The sequence below is a fragment of the Etheostoma spectabile genome, chromosome 13 (genome assembly GCF_008692095.1).
Source record: "Etheostoma spectabile isolate EspeVRDwgs_2016 chromosome 13, UIUC_Espe_1.0, whole genome shotgun sequence".
NCBI lineage: Eukaryota > Metazoa > Chordata > Actinopteri > Perciformes > Percidae > Etheostoma > Etheostoma spectabile.
Window position 1 is genome coordinate 22,852,022 of NC_045745.1, and position 12,166 is coordinate 22,864,187.

The following is a 12,166-nucleotide window of genomic DNA, read 5'->3' on the forward strand; positions in this document are numbered from 1 at the left end:
ACACACACACACACCCATACCACACACCGAAGGCAAACTCCATGATTTACTATAACCCTGATTTACTACCTCCTGGCTGGAGGACTGCATATTCCATTCTTGTCTCTTCCTGCTAAACTCAAATTGTCATGCTTGCTCTAGATTTTTTGGTTCTTGAAATTGTGTTTTGCAGCATGTTGGTATTTGCAGAATTTGATCTGTTAACATGCCAGCAAATGTTTAGACAAATAACATCATACAACAAGACAGCATAATACGACAAAAAAGCAGGGTAACAATAAATATAAACTGGCTTTTTCTCTATTGTGAATCAGTTTTTGACATTGTCACAGCCAATATAGTTTAGATCAATGGAAATGTATTGCCAGAAAAAGTCTATCCCCTTGCTATTTCCGCTATCAGGGCTTAGCACCGCCCAGGACGGTTGTGACTGGTTAAAGAAATACAAACAAACCAGAGTGTTTTTCCCCTATTCCAAAATAGATAGGTGGTGTTGCCAGACCATGCCCCAAGAGCTGACACGGCGCTGTCGAGCTTGAGATCTGGCAATGCAAGACTGCAGCTAATGTGAAAATATGTCACATTCACTCATACTGTAGATACTGTTATACTGCAGAGTCTGCACATAGTTTCACACCTATCATTGAATTGCTGTTTTCTTGTACATGTATGTAAAAACACTGCTCATTTCCAGATTTGAATTCCAGTGGTAATGTGCATGACGAAATGGTTTCAAAGTTGTCATGTCAACGCCAACACAAAACAAACTCGTCATTGTCACTCATTATATCCTATATCCAATTATAACTTTCATTCTTTTTGCTTAGTTGGACAAAGAAAAAGATATCTTTGCGTACATTTTTGGAAAAGTCAGGTGTGTGAGGCCATTTCTGGCATGCACCATAAATCTAAAGAACCTACTGAGGCCGTAATTCTTCTTTTCAGCCATGCTGATTCTGAACTTTAAGGTGTTAATGCTTTTTTTCTGACATTCAGCACATATTATACATAAGTTAGTTCCAAGGGGCATCAGGTTACCATTTTAGTTTGTTTTCTTTGCTCTCATAGTCAATCATCCTTGAAGCTTTTCTCCCCCCCATTAAGCACTTTGTATTTTGCCCTATGACCTCTTTACCCACACCATGCAGATCTTGTTCTCTGGGGGTGGATGAAATAAAAAAAATACAGAAAAACAATTCAACAGCACCTTAATAAACAAGTGGAACAAAACTGACTTGTTATTATTGATTCACATTCATCATTACTTTGTTCTTCCTTTCTCTGTGTTTTTCAGAGGAGACTAATTTATCGTTTTTCGATCTGACTCGGTTGGTCTGAACTGGGCTCACTGCAGCCCACCAAGGAAACTCAGAGAAATTCTCCCCCCTCACATGGGGCTTGCATACAAACAAGTAAATCAATAGATGAATACATTGTCCTCTTCACCACAAGAGGACCCAAAGGAGAAATCGAGGAGAGGGAAAGAGAAGGGCAAGTGTGCATATCTTAAAAGAAAACTGGTCCTGAACCATAGATGCACTGGCTAGTTTTGCTTTAATGAATCAATGCTCTATTTCTGAATTTAAATAAACAAGAAGCAGATAGAAAGAAAGGGATAACAATCAGAATAAGAAGTGTCCCCTCAGATGAAAAAAGTGTCTGTACTTCATGCCTTATTCATGCACCCTGTGTGGCTGCTTAGAGTCCCATGGGAAGAATTAGATGGGAGGCCTGTCGATGTCTCCAGCACCATGAGGTCACACGTGACCCAGCCAATAGGCAGAAGCTCTCTGAGCGCAGTCTGCCCTTTATTGACCTGTAAAGCCAAGCCCGAGACAGCCAGTTAGACAGCAAATCAGCAAACAGAATTACCTCCCCATAAATATATGGTAAATGGCTCTTTGGTATATGAGGTTAGCCACAAATTCATCATCATCTCTTTGTTCAGCAGATGCCTCTCCAGATCTGTGTGGACTTACAGAGTGTTTTATTCATTTTATGAATTATTTGTATGGATGAAGAAGTCTTTGTTCAGTGCCCAATATCTCCAATCCCTCTCTTTGGTGTTCATTATTTGAAACTCAAACAAATCTAACATCAGAAACGGACAGTGTTTGACTATAGACAAACAACAACATGGCCTCTGTTGGCTACAGGCTGTAGCACATGGCTGGACGTGAGTCCAGTGATTGCATTGGCTGCAGAGTGTGACAATCCAAACCATACCATGCAGGGAGAAGTGGGGGGAAGCCAGCATGGGGGAAGCCAGCATGCTGGAATTACATTAGCAGATGGATATCATTCGCTGTGTAGGAGCTCCTTTAGTTGACACTGAGACGCGGATTCTAACGGCTCTTTCTCTACCTCCAGCAGAACCACAACATTGGCATTGCTTTTTATCCCAGTGAGAATATGATGGTACTTAAAATTGTGGTGTAGACTCAGACGAATTGTTTAGTGTGGTAACTATTCATTATGGTAGGTCCCTGTGAGTACAGACTGCACTCAACATTTTCTGTTGAATTGATTGGAATATTCAAGCTGCTGTGCTTCTCTGCGGTTGTTTGTGCTGCTGGGAAGTGCATAAAGTTAAAAAGATGTCTTTGATAAATGTCGTCTTGGCCACAGAGACAAGCATTTATTTGATGCAACCTCAGAAAACCGTGATGAGAATTATACTTTACTTCATCAAATAATGATCTTCAAGGCACTTAAATGACGGGATGGTAAATCATGCCTTTTTTTCTTTTTTCCTGTGACCAAAAACATCATAAAGAAAAAAAGTATTCTGATTTTTCTTCCCTCTTTTCCCATATCACAGTACTGAAAGAGAGAGAGCAAGTGGCCATGACTACTGATGTGAAACACACATGCCCAAATGCTGACTGTATTAACACATTAAAACAGGCAATACATAAAATCACCTGCCATTAATAAGCAAGTTTTTTTAGATGGATAAAAATGGCAGCAAGATAAAAGGATAAAAAAAAGAAATGCACTGAAATTTGACTAACAGAGGAAATCTTATATAGTTCTTTATTTATCCAACCAACATACAGTTTCTCCTCAAGAAGCTTTAACTATTTGTAACTCATAACTATTTTTCTTAAAAGCTGAACATTCACTTCCCATTGGGCAGGCAACACTCAAGTAACATAAAAACTTTAGAAGAAACAGACACCGGTCATCAGATATACACAAACAAACAAAAAGACATTTTAGATGAGAAGAGAGTGTAAGTTATTTCAGTACACATCAATAAAAAATAAACTCAAGTGTTGCAAATGTAAGAGGGATCAGATCTGGCATTTACTGAGGACATTTTAACTCATTACACCAGAGGGAAGTTTTATTTGCAACCAGAGGGGGGATTAAATGCAGTATAGTCTGCTCACATTCAACAATCTGAAGCTCCCACAAAGTAACAATAAAGAAAATCTGTGTTTTAGGAATGGAAGATATCTGAGAAAAGAATCGGAGGAGAGAGGATGGATAGAAAGAAAGAGAAGGGCAGCAATAAAAGTGTTCAGGAGGAATCTTTATTTAGTTTCTAGGACTCAGACTAAAGTGAAAGCAGATGGGACTTTAGTCTGGAATAGTTTCCACTTGATGTCTTGCACTCGTGTTTGCTCTGCTCGCTGTTTCTGAGCTTATTCCAGTTTTTCTTCAACCTGTGTTTCTGGGCCTTCAACAAGACGTTTTGAACCAAAACCTACCTGTTACTTTTAAGAATGTAGATACGCACACTTTGACACTGACATTTGAGCATTCCATTCCAAGTGTACAAAGATGTGCAGCAACCATCATGCTTCATCCAACAACAAAGCCAGAGTGCACAGTGTGAGGTCAGATGAGTTGTATTGGAAAGACCCTCCACAGTGACAGGGTGAGCGTGAGAGAAACCCCAAAAGCAAAAACAATAAGATGTCTGGCTTGACGCAGCTAAACAATGTGAGTGAGGTTCATAAGAGGTCAGTTGACGGTGTAGCTGCGCCGGCACACAATAACTTACAGTAACAGCTTACAATACTGAGACAGTTTATGTTTTCCCCCCTTTAGATGACAAGAATGATGTTTGCAACATGCACATCTGTAATGTGACCCTGAGAAGCAAAGTCAGGCAAATAACCGACCATTGTATTTATCGTCGTGTAAATGCACGATGCACTTTGGCCAGCCCATTGCATGATCTCAGCTCACAGTACAGAAAAACAAGTATGTGTATGTCCTCTCTCTGCATCATCCATCTGAAAGGCAAGCGGCACACCCATTCATTTAACAAGCCTGAGAGCGAAGAGTGTGTGGGTGTCTCATAGCCCGCCAGTTTTGAGATGACGGTAAAACAATCTGTAAATGTATTTATAGACAGCTGTAAATAAAGTACAATCAGGGCCATGTTGGGTTCTCAAAACACACACAGGTTGGGTCATGAGTGTTAGTCTCACTCTGCAGTTTGGCTCTTTTTAAACACTTTTACAGCATGTGCATTGTACAGCCACTTGCACACACAGGCAGACACACACATCCATTGTAAGGAATGATTAAACATCTCTAGCTGTACTCTCGAGAGTAACTGTTTTAGTCACCTTCTCCATCACTTAGAGTTGTGCTTGTGTAAGTTTTATTTTTAGCTGGTGATAAATGGCTATTCTTTTGTGACCAGTCTCCCACATACCCATTATTCAGTGGAAAACAAGAGCACAGGTATTAAGCGATAATGCTGCTGTGGGTCTGAAATGAACTCTTTTCACACACTATACCATTTACAAGGTTGGTTGACTTGGATCTAGTTCAAACATCAACCTCATGATCATTATTACATTGACCTCTACGCTCAACCTTTCTTCCATTTCAAAAGCCAGAATTTGTGTGATGCCACCCTTAGTTTTGGCTGTTCTCTGCACCTCTACCAATTTAAAAGATGCAGTAGTTCAGTAGTTTAGTTCAAGAGAAGAATAATTAGCATAGAGAAGATCTAGGGCAATAATTCAGATATCTAAATAAGTAACAGTATTTAAACATCCTTATAATTCCTTTGTTGCTTAGTAATTGTCATACTGTACAGACTGGAAGAAAAAGTTCAGCACATACTGTAATCCTAATTTTAACACTTTTTCAAAAACTTTTTTTTAATTTTGTAACGATTAAACAAACAAGATACAACATCTTTTATTTGTAGTAGTAGTTTCAGTGCTAGTAGGTGGACTGTTACCCTTGGACAGAGCCAGGCTGGCTATTTCAGTGTCTATGCTAAGCTAAGCTAATACATTTCATAAACAGATATGAGTGTGGAATCGATCCTCTCATCTCACTTTTGTCCAGAAAGTATTATTCAAAATATAGTCATCACTTTCAGGAATACAGTACATCTCAGTTTCAGTTGATTAAAAGTTCTGGAATGGCCTGATGTTGAGAAACAGCTGCATTTAGACGTTCACCTCCTGCAGACAAAGAATTCATAGTAAGCAGAATATTCTTCATTTTGGAACAGTAGAAAAAAACTATACTTTTTTCTTCTGAACCGCTTCTATAGTGAAATGGAAATTCTCACCTCATCAATCTTATTTCAAGACACAATCTCTTGGGTATTTGCTTCCCCCTTTCTTTCTTTCTCTTTCCCTCCTTCATTCATGGCTGGCTGGCCTTGACATCTCACTGTTCCTCCGAGTGACATGCCACGCTGCCAGGAATCCAGTTCATCTGAACTATGTACAACCACAAGCCCTATCCATTACAACCTGGACGACTCACACAGCCGGGACCAAGAGAAGCGAGAGAAAGAGGCGGACTGAGGTGCGGCGCTAAAAGGCGGGTGATAGAGCCAAAGAAAAGGTTCTTCTAAAAATGTGAGGGGAGATAGTGTTTTGTGTTTACCAATAATATCCAAAAATAGTAACCACAGTGATGGTGTTCTGACTGCTGCTTAACAGAAATATCTGGAAAGAATCTCACAAGGCTGGATGTTCTTCTGGAGCTGGGAACACTGCACATATAAAAGACAGATGGTGCCCTGACTTGCCCATGACAATTGATTTTCAAGATCATGGCTTCTTCGTGTTCCTGTGGAATATAGCATGTCACCATGGATGGTCATAAATGTTATCCTGCAAGAGCCTAATATTCAAATCGCTTTTTTTGCATGATAGTAGCAAAAACGTACAACAATTTAGCCCAAAAAGCCCAGGTCCAGATCTCTCCTGCCAATCCAGGGGAAATAGTTGTAGTGCAGTCATCTTTAACACTGACACTGCTTACCATGTTTCATTGTGATAACACTTCACAGACAAAAAGGGGTGAGAAATAAATACATACAACTGCAGTGAATCAGAAGGAGATAATAACGGACCTAAACACCATCATTAGTACAGTTACAGTAACAGTTACTTTCAAAAAGCCAGCACTTGTTTCTCCTCAATCAGTAAGTGTTTGAGCTTGTGTTTTTCCACTAGATATAATTCAAAATGGCAGTGCAATGTAAGTATGATAGAATGGGGCTTTGGAAAAGTGCAATACCCTGATGCACACTGTATCTAAATCTATATAAGAGTTTGGGGAGATGGGAGGTAAAGGGAGTTACTGTAGCAGCAGAGGACACAGTAATGGAGGTGGCAGTGATGAGAGTGAACTCTCATGCTGAGGTCACTGAGGGAGTCTACTTTCTGTACATGACAGGAAATGTGGGAGCCATGGGGGACACTCGAAGATATCCCCAGCGCACCCTTAAATCTTCATCATTCACAGCTCACCATGCCTGAAATCTCTATTATGTGGTCTGTGGCTATCATCGGTTTGGAAGACAAAACAATTCTTCTAGAGTTCTACAATTCATTATAAGAGTAAACTAAATAAAACCTTTTTCAAATGTGACTTATTTTATCTGCAGCAATGCCACCCACTTCGAATGGGACAATCCGGTTTCTGACCTTTCAAGTATGACCTTTCAAGTATGTAAATGGCTGCAGATAAGTAGCATGCAAAGGCTTAAGGCTGTTGTAAATCAGTAAAATCAGTCCAGGTTTTTATCAGCCAGAAACAGCATTTTTGTAAGTAGCAAACCAGAAACCATGTCAATTTTGTATGATTTGACATGAGTGCAGTGCAGCAATCTCTCTCTTTAGCTCCTTTCCGTGCGAGAGAGAAGAAATGTGGTTTCACAACTCATGCGGGCCAAAACACATTGTCCTCTTTTTCTTATTTTCTTCACAGAAACAGCCTGTGAGATACACCCTGGGAGACATGTGGAGCCCTGAGACTCTGGGTTATAACCAAAGACAGGGGCCAGAGTATCCTGGCTCAGCTACTACTACTACTACTGGCAGCTGCAGTGACTCAGACCTTTCAAAGGAACACTTAGCTGCCATTTACGGTAATGACTTATTAAATAATGAGCACCTTGGACCACTCAGTTTCCCTGCTGATTTTCTTAAAGGTGGTGCCATATTTTAGTGTATCATCTGTCTTACCTGCATTAGTACAATATTGACATTTAGAAAGACATTGTTCATAAACCTTTGTGCTTTGATATACAGTATAGTCAGTAGATCAATCCTGGGTTCAGCGTCTATGAATCATGAGCACACTTACTCACTGGATGTGGACCAGCCATTCAACTGAAGTCAAATGATGCTTATACAAATGAGTAATTTGCCAAATTAAACATGTTATTTAATGATAAGGATATCTACACACTTTCAATTCTATGCAGTTTTGAAAAGTGCAATACATAAACTAGATAAATAATAATGGAACATTTGAACCGCTGACAAAAAATAACATTTTAGAATTATAGAAAATTCATATGTACTACTCATATATTGTAGTATCAGCTGTATCGTCAGATCAGTCTTTGACTCCTCAATTGTCAACTCGGGGGGAGTAAGCAAAGCAAAAGGAGCATGAAGCTGCTTGTAAGTGTGTCTGTAAAAAAACCCCACTAGGAGTTAATTTATTTAAGTGCAAATAATATGGATATAAGCCATGCTGCTTAGCAATACATTTTCCCTCCAACTTAATCTAAACAAATGTGTTGAGCAAATTTCTCCATGCCAAAAGTACTTAAACAGTCCAATGCTTTAAGCTGACACGACAAGCAGTTGGCTTGTCTCAACGATAAGCCTGATCCACGTCTCTTCTTGGCCAAAAAGCTCCATACAACTGATCTCCCTCTTACAGTAAATACTTCCTAATTCCCTGTTTTAGTTCTCCACTTCGGGCAGAGTCATCTGAAGCTAAGACGTGCTCGTCTTAAAGACAGAGAGATGGAGCAGTTCTTCTACATTCAGCCACAAGAGGTTTGCTGAGATTTTCCTTTCAGTCTGAGTGAGGGAGCTAAAGTTTGGAAAGACATTCTGATCTGTAGAGTGTGTCAAAACAACAATTATTCATTACATTGCTTGAGAAACATGTTGAACTTCTACATGTTACATCTCATGTTATGTCCCCCAGACAGCATGCAACAACGGGGAAATGAAAAGCCACACGCCGGCGATAACAACGAGATGGACCGCCGCACGCAGGACATGCTACAACAATGGGACGGTTGTGGTTAGGCAAAGAAGAACGTGGAAAAGAACTATCACATGCAGAAGATGGCAACAACAAAGGGACAGTTGTGGTTTGGGGAAGAAGAACGCGGAAACTGCCACACATGGGACACCATCACAGGTCTCAGGGGTGAAAGTCCTGTGTTATTTGACCCATCCACCACCCCAACCTTAGGAAGATTTTTGGCTTTTCAGTACTGCTCGCTACCGTAATTGTATTGTTATCGCGAAAGATGCTTCCCATTTAAATACTATGAATTATATGCGAACATGGATTTGAGAAAGAAAAAACAGAGAAAGATTATATGAGAACATGGATTTGAGAAAGAAAAATGGAGAGAAAACATCGTCTTCAACAGAGACCTGACCAAAAATGAATGCAAATTATTATACAATAAGTTAGTTTTAAAGCTAAGCGTCATGTGGTTTGACGTAAAGCAGCATCTCTGCTTCTCTAATAAAACAAAAGCTGGGACCATGTACGCACATCCATGCAGGTGTTCGCACACATACACACACACACACACACACACACACACACAAACACATGATCTTCATGCCAAATTTCAGCCTCCTAGGGCGACAACTGAGGCCGCCAAAGGGTGGGGAAATTTGAGTCGACCGACCATTAAGCCTAGAGCAAGTTACGGAGCTGCTGGTCCTAGCTAATTGAGAACAGTCAAAGGGCTACTCTGACTAATGCCCATAACTGTAAGGTCTGTTGTCAAGGAATATTTATTACATTTGCAAAATATAAGGGTTATAGTGTGTACTACCGTCTGTGTCTCTGTTAAACGTTTGACTGCTCCTGTATCTGAGCTCATGCACTAAAAGTCAACCCATGAAACAACTGTACTTGTACTTGTATCAGACTGACAGGCACAATCCATGTTTAGAAATGCCAGAAAGACATTTTTGAAAAGACAGAAGCTATTTACAAATGCCAGTGAATATGATAAATCAAACAATTAAAAAAAAATCAAAATAGAACTGAGTAAACACAAGTTGCCACATATCACTGTAAGCTGGTTCACTACTGGAAAACAATTATGCAAGGCTTGAGATTCTCTGTATAAATCTTGTCAGATAACAGTCACGGGAGTTTAGAATGAAATGAGAAATTAATTACAAAAGAATTTGTTGAGAACACTGTGACTTTGGAAAGCAACTTCTTTCTGATATTGTTTTCATTGTGTATGGCCAAGTGCATTCTCTGAGATCAGACATCGTACTGTAACTGATTTTCTCTGCTTTTATCAAATCCATCAAGAATGTTTACATCCATGAGATTTATGCACAGGTTCAGGTAGCAGACGAATAATCTGAAGGGAATGCTGGTTGTAACCCCACGAGTAAAGCCTGCTGTTTTTGTTTTTATTTGAAAAACCTGCAGAGGATAATGGCTGCAGTTTCCTTGACAGTGAGGGGTCAGTGACCTACATCTCCTTACAGAGCTTTTGGATATGCTCCACACACAGTGAAAAAAACATCAGGTGTACACGTGATACGCAGAGCCATGGGGAAATAAATGGGGCAACTGTGGTGTTTTAAAATGCTTTAAAAACGCTCGGCGCAGCATTATAGATTGTTTCCATCCAAGAAAAAGCCTGACTCGCAGTCTATCAATCTATCAATCATAAATCAACATAATGGCTTGTAATGTGAAACATGTTTTGCCTCCACCACAATCAAGTATTCCCTTTTAAAGGCTTAGAGTTTGCAGTACTGAAAAGAAGCCGTTTAGTTGTCCGGTTTCTTTTCATTACAGCCTGGTGTTGGTTTAACCTCACTGATTGAGGGCAGAGAGTGTTTTCTTATGTTCAGTATCTCTGTCAGACCTTTGGCTCACATCTTGGACACAAACAAAGAGGGCAACGAAGAAGTGAGGCTAAAAGAGGATGGTATGGTGGCAGTGGACGGATAGAGGAGAATCAGACATTGAAATGGTGAGGTTTCATAACTGACACTTGGAAGGGTTCATCAAATGAAGAAAAACGGCATGTCAGGACTCCTCACTTTGTTGTGAACTTAGACTAAGCTGAAGCTGACATTCAATCCACACAGACTTACAGGCTGACTAACCAGCTCTCCTGCCGCAGTCGTCTGCCGTAGGAATATAGATAGAGAGAGAGAAACACAAGAGAGTGAACAGAAAGAGGTATGGAGTCCATTAGGACTTTAGCAGAGCAGGGAAGATTGAATAATCCTGGCAAACGTTCACTCAGCTTCCCTCCTTTTCCTCTGTACTTTCCAACTGGGTGCCATCCACACAACCTTTAAACTCTGTCTTAGTTACCAGGACCCATAATCCATGCAAATAAAGAATTTCTAACTAGAAAGGCACCCCACCCTTTAATGTGTTGGCTTGCGACACCACAACCTGTGCATGGTTGAATGGCCCATTCAAGCCCAGAGCATGAGATCATGAATACATTGGTTACTGATCTTCATTATTCACAATCAGTAAAAGCAGTGAATGGCTATAACACAGGATTGTGTTGTGTAAAGGTTAATCTATTTGGGGTTCTGCTGTCTGGTTTTGTTACTGACCTTATTCCAGTGTACAGTCAATTTACATTGCACATTAGTTGGGATTGGGATCTAATCAAGAATCAGCAGACAATGGAAGCTAATAGAGAAGCTAACTGATCATATATTTAGGTTCATAATTTTAAGATCATGTATAATCAAATCTAGCTATAGTGTCATCTTGTATAAGAAATGGTGCACAAATTTAGGTAGATAAACTCATTGTTCCTTCGAGACTTTTTCATCATGCAGTCATTGCCAGAGGGAATGAGGTATCCCTGAAGATACAATAGCATATGCAAAAATTGTTTGTTACTGCATAGTAAGAAATCAATCTTACTCCTTCAAATGAAAAGTTAAAGTTAGCATTTCCCAACCTGAAGACAAACCGGCCAAGATTTTTACACTCCAACATGAAGATAATGATGCCGCTATGAAAAAAAAAACATTTGTGCATTTGTACAGAGTTCATGGAGCGCTTTCTATGCAGTTCATATTTCATATCTTGCCTGGGCCAGTACTTCCAGCCTTCTGAAAGCCAACAGATTGATTGACTGACCATAAAGTGAAATGTTTGGGCTCTCACCAGAGTATTTGACACCTGCACACTCTCACACGAACACATTCAGGAGCTGTGGGGAAATGAACATTTTTTAGAAGCACATTTTTTGTACCTTCATGCTTTGCTGACTGATTGCTCTGTGTCAAAAACCAGAGAACAATTTATACACAATTTATTAACATTTAAAAACATGATCAATGGTGCTATTTAAAAAAAATGTACAAACAATGTGCATTAAACCCTGTCAAAATGGCAATTAGAAAGGCTAAAATGGCACCAAACTCTCAGTGGAATTATCATATTTAATTCTTGTAATTTCTCACTTATTAACAATGTACTAGAGTTCAAACACTGGTTTGTTATTTTGACTCTAACGGAAAATCTGATTGCATTTTTAAATTCCAACAAGTACTCACTTTAGTTTTTCCTCTTATAAGTTCTCCCTTTCTCACCTCTACCTCCCTCTCCTCCCTCCTGCAGTGTATAGTGTGAGTGACACTAGTGAGGGAGTCCTGTAAAGCAAGGTCAGCAC

The 12,166-nt window shown here is 39.8% G+C and overlaps 1 long non-coding RNA gene across 1 annotated transcript in view; it reads left to right on the forward strand.

Annotated features, from left to right (window-relative positions):
* Positions 1-11,127, forward strand: part of LOC116700364 (uncharacterized) — a 12,721-nt gene extending 1,594 nt beyond the window's left edge. Inside the window, exons 2-5 of the long non-coding RNA XR_004334632.1 lie at positions 7,207-7,366; positions 8,217-8,291; positions 10,312-10,489; positions 10,616-11,127. This is a non-coding gene — a long non-coding RNA (uncharacterized LOC116700364). The remainder of the gene's footprint in view (positions 1-7,206; positions 7,367-8,216; positions 8,292-10,311; positions 10,490-10,615) is intronic.
* Positions 11,128-12,166: the final 1,039 nt, after the last annotated feature.